The sequence below is a fragment of the Geotrypetes seraphini genome, chromosome 1, assembly GCF_902459505.1.
Source record: "Geotrypetes seraphini chromosome 1, aGeoSer1.1, whole genome shotgun sequence".
NCBI classification, from domain to species: domain Eukaryota; kingdom Metazoa; phylum Chordata; class Amphibia; order Gymnophiona; family Dermophiidae; genus Geotrypetes; species Geotrypetes seraphini.
Genome location: NC_047084.1, coordinates 113812561 through 113825369, shown reverse-complemented (window position 1 = coordinate 113825369; position 12809 = coordinate 113812561). Strand labels below are relative to the sequence as shown.

Here is a 12809-nt window from a genome sequence, read left to right as displayed (position 1 = left end):
AAAGCACACTGTACACAGAGAAAAATATTAATTTTCATTTATATTCGGGGATTTTTTTCAAAAAAGTCAAGGCAGATGACTTTAAAATATGCAATGTCACCTCAGTAACAACTATACACCTATAGACAAATATACTACCTCCCATTTTACCAAACTGCGATAGCAGTTTGTAGTGCAGGGAGCTGCAAAGAATGCCCTGCGCTGTTCTCGACTCTCATAGGTTCCCTGCGTAAAAATCTGTTGCTAAGGTTTAATAAAAGAGGGCCATAGTGCAAAATATAGACGGCAGATATAAATTATCAAAATGGAGGGGGGGCGTGGCTTGGACGCGAACTCAGATGGTCGGGTGAACGACTAGCTCCGTGTAAACAAGCCAAATTAAAGAAAAACTACAAAAATAACCAAACTATAAAAAGAAAAAAAAGGAATTAACAACTTATTATGGCATCCAACAAACAAAATAAAGGAGAACCGAAGGCTGGAGGATCTGGATTAGGAAGTAATAAAAGATCAAAACCGGAACCCTCTACTCCTCCCTCGAATATACCGCTACCATCTGATGAAAGCCCCGACGTTATGGAGGAATTAAGACAGATAAAAGAAATTGTTCTAGATAGTAATAAAAAATTGCAAAAGGCAATGGACGATGCGGCATTACTCACCAAGAGAGTAGAGGTAACAGAAAACAGAATAAATATTCTGGAGGAAAACTCAGAACAAATAAATATTGAAATGAGACAAAATAAAACATTATGGAAAGAGATAACAGAAATAAAAAGGGATCTTGAAGATAGCCGAAATCGAGAACGTAGAAATAATTTACGTATTATCGGGATGCCGGAAGGAGTAGAAAGAAATGACCCTATTACCTTCTTACAGAATTTTTTACCTAAAGTGCTCCCCTTGAAATTTAAAACAGCTTTAGAAATTGAAAGAGCACACCGGATTCCAACCCAAAGGAAAAATTCACAACTGGGTCCAAGAACTTTAATTTTTAAACTGCTCAGACATCAACAAGCAGTAGAAATCAGCCAACTAGCCAAAGAAAATAAAAATCTAAAATGTCAAGACGCAATAATACATATCGTCCCTGATTTCGCTAAAGAAACTGCAATGAAAAGAAAACAATTCTTGGACATGAGACCACAATTAAAATCAATGGGGGCTAGATATGGTCTTTTATATCCGGCGATAATGAAAATAACTATCAATAATACAACCCAAAATTTCTCAGACCCCAAAAAACTACAAGATTTCATAGAACAAAATGAACAACCTATGTCTTCTTAAGAGTAAGTGAACATATCATATTTAAATTTAACTTCTATATAATTTATATACTTTTAACTTTGAATTAAATGACATACAAAATTTTACAGTTGAAACTTAAATTTTAAAACTTCTGACACAACGGACAAAAACCCACGAGGATGGAATTATATTTGAATTACATAGAATGTTCTTGTAAAGTAACAAGGAAAGAACACTTCATTCGAGTCAACTTAAAGTCATAATTCTAAACTAATTTTCATAATAAGATTCTACAATATGTAATAAAACAAACTTACAAGAGATGTCACGAGGATGGAAGACTTCCGACTGAGGTTCTGACGCAGAACTCTGCTTTATAACTCATTGACATTAGAATATACTATCTGCTGATTGGTTGGGATGGTACAAGGGGCGTTGCTTAGCGAAAAAAGAAACTCCTCCATTCAAAATGAAGAACATAAACTTATAAATAAAAACTTAATGAGATTGGACAAGACGATTGTGGAGTTTATACTTGAGGATTGATGGACTTTATGTAGACAGCTGAAAGTGACCCTGTTATGGACGAGATCGGAGGTTGGTGGCGGCTAAAGGATTGTTTTTAACTTTACAATAGCGGGGACAGCAATGGCAGAGGTCGAGGGAAGTGAATTTCCTGGATGGTGACGAGCTGGGGCGGAGCGGACAGGCGGGATAATGTCTCGAATGGCGAGCGAATTCTCCGGCAAGAGGGAAAATAAGTTATTGCCGCCGTCGCTGTCCGCTTCCGTTTCCCCGATGTCTGACTTCAATAATCAATGGTTGATACATTGCTTTCCAATGCCTCTGCCTGCCTCCTACACATCAGACTTAGAAGGCGAAGATTTGATCATCACCTACCCAGCACGAGACCGGAGGGCTTTGCTCCAGAGTCCCGCCGTCCACCAACCTGGTTTCTCTCCAAAGCTTAATGCAGGTGAACGCATAAACAACAGAACAGAGATCTCATATCTACCCCAGATACAACGGCGCCAGCACACTCCGACTTTCAAAAAATGCAACATTTCCACAGTGGAGGAAATTACACAGACACTGTGGGCCTCATCCGGGGAAACTTCCTTGAAGCAGCAATTCAAGATGCAAACTGAGATAAGGGTAATGTGACGTGGGAATAAACACAAGGAAAATAGACCATCGAAAAAAAAAAAAAAAGTCATAGCAATTTATAAACTTATGAATTATCTTCAAATTTTTTTCTGAAGATTTTTGAAGCAATTCTTATCATTTAAATATGAAAATGTTAATATTGTTATTATATTTTATGGGTTCTCTTTATATTCAATTCAAGAATCTCATAAAGTTCAAACAGATATATATGAATGCATGTATGTATTTATATAGTGTATGTGTATCTGAAGATATATATATATATATTATATATATGTGTTATAAAATACACAAATACTGTTATAATTTTATTACAAATCCTATAAATTACTAATATAGATTCTGGAAATTTATACTTAAAATAAATAGAAGGGACAATTAATTGTAGTAAATATAGTAAATTTGAGTAATAGCTTGGGGAGTTATTTACACCTAACCATTATATGCGTATCCAAGTTTTCGTATTTAAATGGGGTAGGGAGGGAGGAAAAGGGTTAGTAAAATTTAATATAAAAATGGGTAAGGATAGGGAAAGGGATAATATAAAAAATTTATTAAAATGGGATAAATTAATAAATACTACTATTCAACGTCTATACTTTAAAGAAAGATACTTTAACATTTTAAATGGAAATTAAAATTTTATCACTGAATGTTAATGGTCTAAATCATATAATAAAAAGGAAAAAAGCTTTACTATTTTTGAAGAGGCAAGAAGCTGATATATGTTTCATTCAAGAGACCCACCTTTCAGACATTGAATCAAAAAAGTTAGAAGGGGGCTGGGTCAAACAATGTTTTTATTCACCAGCAATAGGAAAAAAAGCAGGTGTTGCTATTCTAGTAAATAAAAAATGCAATGCATCATTTAGATTGAGGGCATCGGATACTAATGGAAGATGGGTAAATGTGGAAATGAAAATGGGAAATACTACCATGACGTTAATTAATATATACGCCCCTAATTCGAACCAAAATGAATTTTTTAAGTCTATTCAACAAATTATATTACCATTGGCTACTTCTAATTTAATAGTAGCTGGGGATTTTAATGCTGTTATGGATCCTCTGTTGGATAAAAACCCAAGTAGATATATGAAATCTATGGGTCTAGATAATTTGATACACTCTTGTGATTTGATGGATATTTGGCGAATACTTCATTTTAATGGACGAGAATTTTCTTTTTGTTCTCATGTTCACAATTCTTTTTCTAGAATAGATTATATTTTTACTTCAAAGAATTTGGCACATCAGATATCACAAGCTGCCATTGATCCAATTATTTTATCTGATCATGGTGGGGTCTGGATTAAAATTAAGATTACAGATCAGTATATAAATAGACCATTCTGGAAGTTTGATAATACCTTGCTTGTTGAAACAACCTTTGTTGAAAATCTTCAAATAAAAATGAAAGATTATTTTCAAATAAATGATAATAATGAAGTCTCTAAAGAAATATTATGGGATGCTTTTAAAGCATCAATGAGAGGTCAAATAATTTCATATTCGGCTTATCTTAAACAACAGATCAAAAAAGAATTTATAAATTTAGAAAATGAGATTAAAAATTTAGAAAAAAAACTAACAGAAAAATGGGAATATTCTATTCAGCAAGCATTATTAAAACTTAAAATAAAATATAATGAGATTTCATCTAAACTGATCAGGAAAGATTTATTTTCTCAACAAACATTGTATTATGGAAACTCAAATAAGGCAGGAAGAATATTGGCAAATTACCTTAAAGCAAAAAAAAGGAAAACAAAATTAATTGCAATAAAAGATGAAAATGGTATAACATTTACAAATATTGATTCTATTTTAAAACAATTTTTAAAATTTTATAGATCCCTTTATTCTTCTAAGACTTATTCAAATAAAAAAAAAGAAGGTTTAGAATTTTTACAAATGTTAGAGGGTCCAAAGATTCCTGAACATATAAAACGAAGTATGGATGAACCAATATCACTAAAAGAATTAGAAACAGCTTTAAAATCCCTTAGAGTTGGATCCGCTCCAGGTGGTGATGGATATACGATAGAATTCTATAAAACATTTCAAAAATTTTTGTTACCCTATTTACTAAGTCTTTATCAATACCAAATTAATAAAGGTTCAACAAATGGCACTATAGCAGAATCATTAACTATCGTTTTGCCAAAGCCAAATAAAGACTCCACTTTGGTTTCAAACTATAGGCCAATATCTTTAATAAATGTAGATGGTAAAATATTAGCAAAAATATTAGCTTTAAGATTGGCAAAAGCTCTCCCACATATTATAGGTATGCATCAAACAGGATTCGTAGCTCAAAGACATTCATCTCATAATACCAGATTGGCATTCCATATGTTATACCTATCAAAACAAATGAACGAGCCTACTTTTGCTATCTCTCTAGATGCAGAAAAGGCTTTTGATAGAATAGAATGGACTTTTATGTATCAAGCAATGGAATGGTTTGATATAGGTCCTGGATTCATACAAATGATACAAACATTATATAGCTCCCCTTCTGCTAGATTATATATTAATAATACGTTTTCAGAAAAATTTAATCTACAGAGAGGAGTTAGACAAGGTTGTCCCTTGTCTCCTTTATTGTTTGATATAGTTTTAGAACCCTTAATAATAGCAATCCAACAAGTGAAGGAGATACAGGGTATACCTCATTCAGATAAAGAATACAAAATATCAGCTTATGCTGATGATTTATTATTATATTTGAGGAATCCAGAATCTACCATTCCACATTTACTTGAACTAATTGAAAAATTTGGAAAATTTTCTGGATATAAAATAAATTGGAACAAATCAGAAATACTTCCATTAAATGTACATTGTACAAAAGGATTATTCGATACATTCTCTTTTGTTTGGAAAGAGGAAGCAATTAAATATCTTGGAATTTGGATTACAAAAAATTTGGATGACACAATGAAAATTAATGAAAAATGTTTATTACAAAAAGTGACTGAGATGTGTGATCATTGGAATCCATTGCATTTATCTTGGTGGGGAAGAGTACAAACTGTTAAAATGATGATCTTACCTATAGTTTGTTACCAAATGGGTATGATACCAATTTTCTTCCAAGATTCTTTTTATACAAAGTTAAATAGGATATTGACAAAATTTATTTGGCTCGGGAAAAACCCCAGAATTGCTTTAGTGTCATTGCAAAAATCAATTGCGGAGGGAGGGGTAAATTTTCCCAACTTTTATAGGTATCATCAAGCCTATATTTTACGTCAAGGTATGTATTGGATCCTCCCAGAACCCACTGATAATATTCCAGACTGGTTCTGGCTAGAATGGAGACTCATGTTCCCTTTACGTCTTAGTCATGTAATTAGTATCAAAATGCCAAGGCTATACAAAGAACATAAAATACTTATGGATACATGGAAAACTTTAAGGTATATAAGTAATCTAACTCCTATCCCAATTAATAAATCAACAACTCAAACGATTTGGCTAAACCCCAAGATCAAAATAGGTGGTTTCAAAATAATCTGGAAAGACTGGATGATAGCAGGTATTCGTACAATTGCAACATAAATTTGATCTTAATAAAACACAATATTTTAGATGGTTGCAATTGAAGCAATCCATTCAGGTAGGGTTCCCTGAATGGAAAAATCTTACTAATTATCACAGTTTGGAATTCTTGTGTTTCCAGATAAATTCAATAGGACATGAAGCCGCACAGTGGTATAAATTAATATCTGGATATATAAATAAAAAACCAAAAAATGGTCTTAGAGACATTTGGAGCATTGAGATAAAACATCAAATTAATGCATCTCAATGGCCACGACTTTGGTCTTGGAGGTTAAAGTGTACGGTGTCAGCATCTATGAGACAAACTTGGTTTTTTCTTTTACATAGAGCTTTATGGACCCCTACACGTTTACATAGAATTGATAGTTCTAAATCTAATAGATGCTGGCACTGTCATATCGAAATTGGGACATTAGACCATCTTTTATTCTTTTGTCCATTCATTTTAACATTCTGGAAATCGATTTGGCCCCAAATTAATAGGATGTTAGAAAATCCGGTAGCCTTGACATATGATACCATATTGTTTGGAACAACTATGAGAAAAAAAAGTCAAATATCATCAAGTAATAACAAACTTCTATTTATTTTAACTGGAATAGCAATACAACAAATCACTTATAATTGGAAAAAACATGACAGATTAAATTATACATTCTGGTGGAATTCTGTATGCCATATATACAAAATGGAACTCACTATAGCAACACAAAAGGGATATATAAGTAAATTTCAAAAAATATGGAGACCATTAACTGAATACTGTAAAGAATGATTAATTTTCCCATGTTTAGAATTTGATAAGAAAGTAAGGGGGGAATTGTATTAAAACTTTAGTCATGTATTGAGGTTCTGAAGGGAGGGGGGAGGGGAAGGGATAGTATTATATTAACTAAAAATATATAAATTTAGATTTCTGAAATATTAATATGAATTTTAACATTAATTTTTCTATAAAAAAGTTAAATCAAATATTAATAGATGAGCTTATCAAGTATGTATATATATAAACATCTATTGAGCTTATGTAATTCACTTGATGTAACATTTGAAAATGAATAAAGATTTAAAACAGTAAATTATCAAAATGGACACATTTTGATCACTAAATTTAAAATAAAATCATTTTTCCTACCTTTGTTTGGTAATTTCTGGTTGCACTTTATTCTGACTGTGCATCCAATATTTCTTCCCTCCTTTCTGCCTCCTGCATGCTTTGTCTCCTCCAGACCTCATTCCATTCCCCAACCAACATCTCTGTCCTTCCATGAGTCCAACTTTTTCTTCCTCTCTCCCTGCCTGCCCCCTCCCCTTTCTTTCTGTCTCCCTGCTCCCTTTCTTACTTTCTTACTCTTTGCTGTCTTTCTTCTGTCTCCCTATTCTGCCTCTCTTTCTTTCTGTCTCCCCAAGCCACCATCGGGGTTGTCATCTGGAAACAGGCCCCCAAGCCACCGCCAACGTCTGGGAACAGGCCCCCAAACCACCGCCACTGCTGTTGCTGCTGAGTTCTCCCTGTTTCCCAATGCCGCACAATAGGCCAGCAGCCTTTCCCCCGATGTCAATTTTGACATTGAAGAGGAAGTTCCGAGCCCAGAATTCCTCTCCGATGTCAGAATTGACGTCGGGGGAGAGGCTGGCTTGCCTGGCGTTTCTGAAGTCGCTGCTGGCCTCGAAGAACAGGGAGAATGCAAAGGCAATGTGAGTCGCGATCGACTCGCGTTGCCTTTGCGATCGACCTTTTGAGCACCCCTGTGTTATGCTTTCTCCATTTGTTTTAATTCAATATAATTTTGTTCCCTTTTTGAGTCAATTAGTGCTTGGAGTGATTTTAAAGCTTTGTCTTCCTGATAATTAACAGACTTTGATCTGTAGCTGACAGGCCGATCCCTCTGGGTACCTGTTGGCCAGCCTGCATAGTTTTCTCAGAAGCTCAGGGCCGTCCCTGAGGTGGTCTCACCTTGTGTTAATCAGGGGTAGAGTACAGGCTGTTTGACGCCCTTAGGAGGTTCAGCGGTGTCTTGCAGGGTGCTGGCTGCGTTGTCGCACCTCCACCCGTTCCATTGTGCATACGATGGTCCGCAAGGGTGTAGGTATAATCAGATATTGGAGTCTGACTGGCAGCCCGAAGATCAGCGTTGTAGGAGCATTCCCAGCATTGTGACAGTGATTATTCACATCCAGCTACTGTGAGAGAGCTGAAAGCAAGCTTGCAGCACATCTAACTGATCCTCTCAGGTCACAGTGAGTACACAGGCAGGCAGCCTGTGAGAGACATCGGGAGAGGTTTGAAAAGTGGAGTTTTGAGTGTTTCTGAATGTTCCCCCTCCTAAAAAGTCCTAAAATTGCCATTTTTTGAGTTTGGAAAATATGAAAAATATTGCAATTTTGATGTGAATTTTGTGACGTGGATGTCTTGGATTTTTAGTGATTTTATTTTCTAAAGCTCCCTACTTCTTCAAAACTGCAATTTTAGCTTGGAAACTTGGTGGGATGGAGTCCTTGGGCTCTCCTCTTTTGGATTCTTGGCAGGATTATGTAATTTTAGTGCTTTTAGAGTATTTTTGCTCCATATGTCGCGTGGCACAGCAGGGAGGGGTGGCAACAGTATCCCGCTTAGCTTCTCCCGTGCTAAAGCTGGTGACCAAATACGCAGCTAGGCTGGCAGGGCAGCTTTCAAGGTTTTTGGGACTCAGCAAGGCAGGTAATTCCTTCTGTCAGACTGCGTACCCTGCATAGCCTCAGAAAAGCTCAGTTTAGCCACCTTAATGTGACCTAGGCTCCAGGAGTTAGACACCTTTTCAACATTTTTGAAATTTTTGCGCTCTGGATTTAGGAACCCTGCGCTGTCCCAATCCACCTACATGATGTGTCTCAGTGGGGTTGCTCCTTTGGATATGTCCTAGACTCACCCTGCTGTGATGCTTGCGTTGCCTGATCCTGATCTGGGGGATCCAGATATGGATGATTTGCTTGTTGACTCCTTATTTACAGGTGCAGTGCTTCCCGGAATGGGAGATCAGGGACTGTGTGCTTGATCTGTGGATCCCTCTGACCCTTTAAACAAAAAATTTAAAAATCCTCCGAAGGGCACCGGTGCATGCCAGACCCCAGCAGGGAGAGGAGGAAGGGAACTGGAGAATCATCCCTCCTTTCCCCACTGGAGTAGTTCCGCCCACCATCTTTGGGCCTCCCATCAGCCCTTCAAAGGGCTGCCTGCCCTTGTGAGGACCAAGAAGGATCAAGACCAAGACTTTAACTCACCCACCCACAAGGAACACACAAAAAACCCAAAACAACCCCCCCCCCCACAAAAAAAAACCAACCCCAACAACAATCAAGAAGAACCCCGAATCCTTTTGCCTTCCCTCCACTCAAAGGCACACAACGCAAGAAAATGTTTGACAACCTTCTGGCAACACAAGCAGCAAAACTCAACCATTCCATCTCCAACCTGCTGACATCGGACGACTTCAAAACATTCTGTAAAGAAATCAAAACCCTGCTTTTTAAAAAATTCATCCAAAAACCTTAAACCCTCTTCACCTACCTCCAGCTAATTTCACCTACCTCCAGATAATTCACCTACCTCCACTGAATTCATCTACCGCCAGATAATCCTCCTCCAAATATCCCACCTAATCACCCTTCAAGTAAACAGACCCCTAAAAAAGATTGTAATCTTGCCTACTCTAACTGTATTCCATTTGCTAATATCACACAGCTAGGCACTGTCAGTTTACTATCCAACCCGTAAGATCCCCTAGAAAAAAATAAAAATTGTACCCTCACTGGAAAATGTCCAGTAAAATCCTCTGTAATGTGATCATCACTGGAAATGTCCAGTCAAATCTTTTGTAATCCGCCTTGAACTGCAAGGTATAGGCGGAATAGAAATCCGTAATGTAATGTAATCAAAATGAAGCCTAGCATGAAAAAACAAATGTACATTATCCTGCTACTTACCCTAATCCTAGCCAACTGGAAAGTGACAGGGAACCTCATTTTCCCTATCTCAGTAGTTCTAACAGCTAACAGGTCACACCACCTAATTAGGAGAAACTACAAAGACAGAATCCTAGTAGACTGCTCATTCTAAATGCACCACAACATCTCCCCTACATGGGGAAGAAGGCAAACATCCACACCAAAGAACTTGCCTCCTTCCAAGCCCTCCCAGGACAAAAACTGATCTTAGGAGATCCAAACCTTCACATCGAAGATCACTTCTCCAAACAAGTAGAAAACCTTCTTTCATTCCTCGATGCTTTATCCTATCATATACTAAACCCCTAAGCCACATATGATAAAGGACATCAACTAGTTATAGCAGCCTTCATGACTCAACAATCCAGCTCACTGGAGATACACATCTCAAACGGATCCTGCCGCTGTTCCCTCTGGTTCAACCACTTCATGTACACTTTCAACCTCAACTGGGCTCAAGCCAAAACCAAACAAGAAATCCAAAGATCAACATACAAAGCATGGCAAATTATCAACCCACCCCAGAGGAAATACCTACTTTGTTGGTGTTTGAAGGAGGCTTTTTGCCTGTTCCTGTTTGGCTGGGTGGCTCCATTTGGTACCATCTTGACGGCTTTAGACTGGTGCCGGTTTCTCTGCAGGCACACAGGGGACAGATGTCTGATGTCATCTGGGTCCATGTCCTACACTTGAAAAGGATACCGCAGTTGTCAGGTCTCAAACATTCTGGTGGGTTTATTTTATAGCCTCTTCACCCCCTTTGCCTTCTCCTAACCACACTGGTGCTGTGGTATAAACAAAATAAACAAACAAAAAAGACTTTTCCTCTCTGTTAAATCCTAGTTCACGTTTGCAGTCTAACACCAGCTCTAGCAGGATACACATTTCAAATCTGACATATTGTAATCACAAAAAATAAAATTATTTTTCTACCTTTTGTTGTCTGGTCATTATTCAAATCTTGTTGGTTCCCGGCTCTGGTTGTCTTCTGATAACTTGCTTGCCAGGGCCGCCTTCTTTCTTTGTGCTATCCATCCATCTTCTGTCTCTGTCCTCCCCTTCCATTTCCCTTCCCTCCCCCGGAGGTCTGGCATCTTTCCTTTTTTTCGTCTCCATCCACAGATCCACCTTTTTTCAACTATCATTTCATCCAGCATCTCTCCCTCCTTCCCCACCACCCCAGGGTCCACCATATCTCCCTTTCTTTTCCCAACTACCCTCCTATCCAGTATCTCTATCCCCCTCCACACTATCCCTTGTGTCCATCTTCTATCCTTTTCTGTTCCTTCTCTCCTTAAATCCCATTGTCCACCATCTTTCTCCCTCTTCTCTGTTTTTAGACCCATTATTTCTTCCCCCCCAAAGTCCAGCATATGCACGTCTCTTTGAACCCCCCCTTCCCTCGCTCCCTCAGTCCACTTCTACACCAGAGCCCCCTAACCTGAAGCACTGCATCCCCCCATATATTAATATGGATAAAAGAAAGGTTAAACCCAAGAGCTCAACTCCTGCTACAGCTGGCCCTATGGATAAACATGTGATCTTATCATACAGTAATGCCATCAAGTAGGAAGCTGGATTCATTGTCAAGGGCATCTTTAAGTCCCCTCGCTTGAACTCCTCCACCTCCTCCAGTATCCAGTGGTTTGGGTACTATTTCGTTTCCCAAGGATTCAATTGGGCAATCCAAAGACTTGCAGTTAACCTCTACGACATCTTTTAAATCTTTGCCTAAAGTTATTCCTATTCAAGAGGATAATGCTGGAGGTCATGGATCCCAGGAGATCCCACAGGATATCTCATTAAAAGATTTGTGGTTAATAAGTTCTAGAGTTGAGGGATTGCTAAAATCAGTTATTAAACAAAATGCAATTTTTTCACAGGATGTTGTTCAGAAGTTTGAAAATGATTTTGGATAAAAGATTGGTGGCTTCTGAAACACAGATCTCGACTTTGCAAAATGTTTCTGCCTCTGGTCAAAAATTCTCATTTTATATATTCCAAACTTCAATCGATGGAAAATGCACATCACTCAAAAAATCTCCACTTTGTTAATTTCCCAATGACTCACTTATCTCCAGAGATATTGCTTAGAACAGTGTTTTTCAACCTTTTTTGGGCAAAGGCACACTTGTTTCATGAAAAAAATCATGAGGCACACCACCATTAGAAAATGTTAAAAAATTTAACTCTGTGCCTATATTGACTATATATAAAGTAATTCTCTTGAATAGGAATCAAATAAACACAAATAAAGTATTTTATAATTACTTTATTATGAAATATTAAGTAAACAGAATAGTGAAAAATTATAAAATACTTTATTCAGTGCGAAACCTGGGCCTGTTTGGCTGAACACAAAGCTGATATTCTGGCTGGAATCGAAGAAAGACACACACGTAGCTCTTCGTCAACAGCTCTCAGTCTCTCTCTGTATTTGGTTTTTATAGCAATCATGCTTGAAAAGCTAATCTCACACAGATATGTAGTGGAAAATGGGAGCAATGTCAAAATAGCTTTGTTTGCCAGAAGGGGGAACTCCTTGGCGGTATCCAACCAAAAACTGTCCAAAGGTAGATCAGCAAATCTTAGCTTGAAACCACGATTTTGTCTCAGTTCAGTTAGTTCCTCCTGCTCCTGTAAAGTCATGTCCTTTCCACCAACTGATGCTGAGCTATAAGGGTCTCTAACCCAGTCAAGGCATTCAGTGGAGACTGAAGAGAAATAAAATGACAACTTCTCCTCAAGAGTTTTTAAATGTTTAACTATTATCTCACACAGTGCAGCAGTGTGAACACCTTGCCATTGCTTGGTGAGTGTGAACATTTCAAGATTGC

The 12809-nt window shown here is 37.4% G+C and overlaps 1 protein-coding gene across 6 annotated transcripts in view; it reads left to right on the top strand.

The window, feature by feature from the left end:
- Positions 1 to 12809, top strand: part of UNC13B (unc-13 homolog B) — an 837582-nt gene that overhangs the window by 86356 nt on the left and 738417 nt on the right. The gene's annotated exons all lie outside the window — the stretch shown is intronic.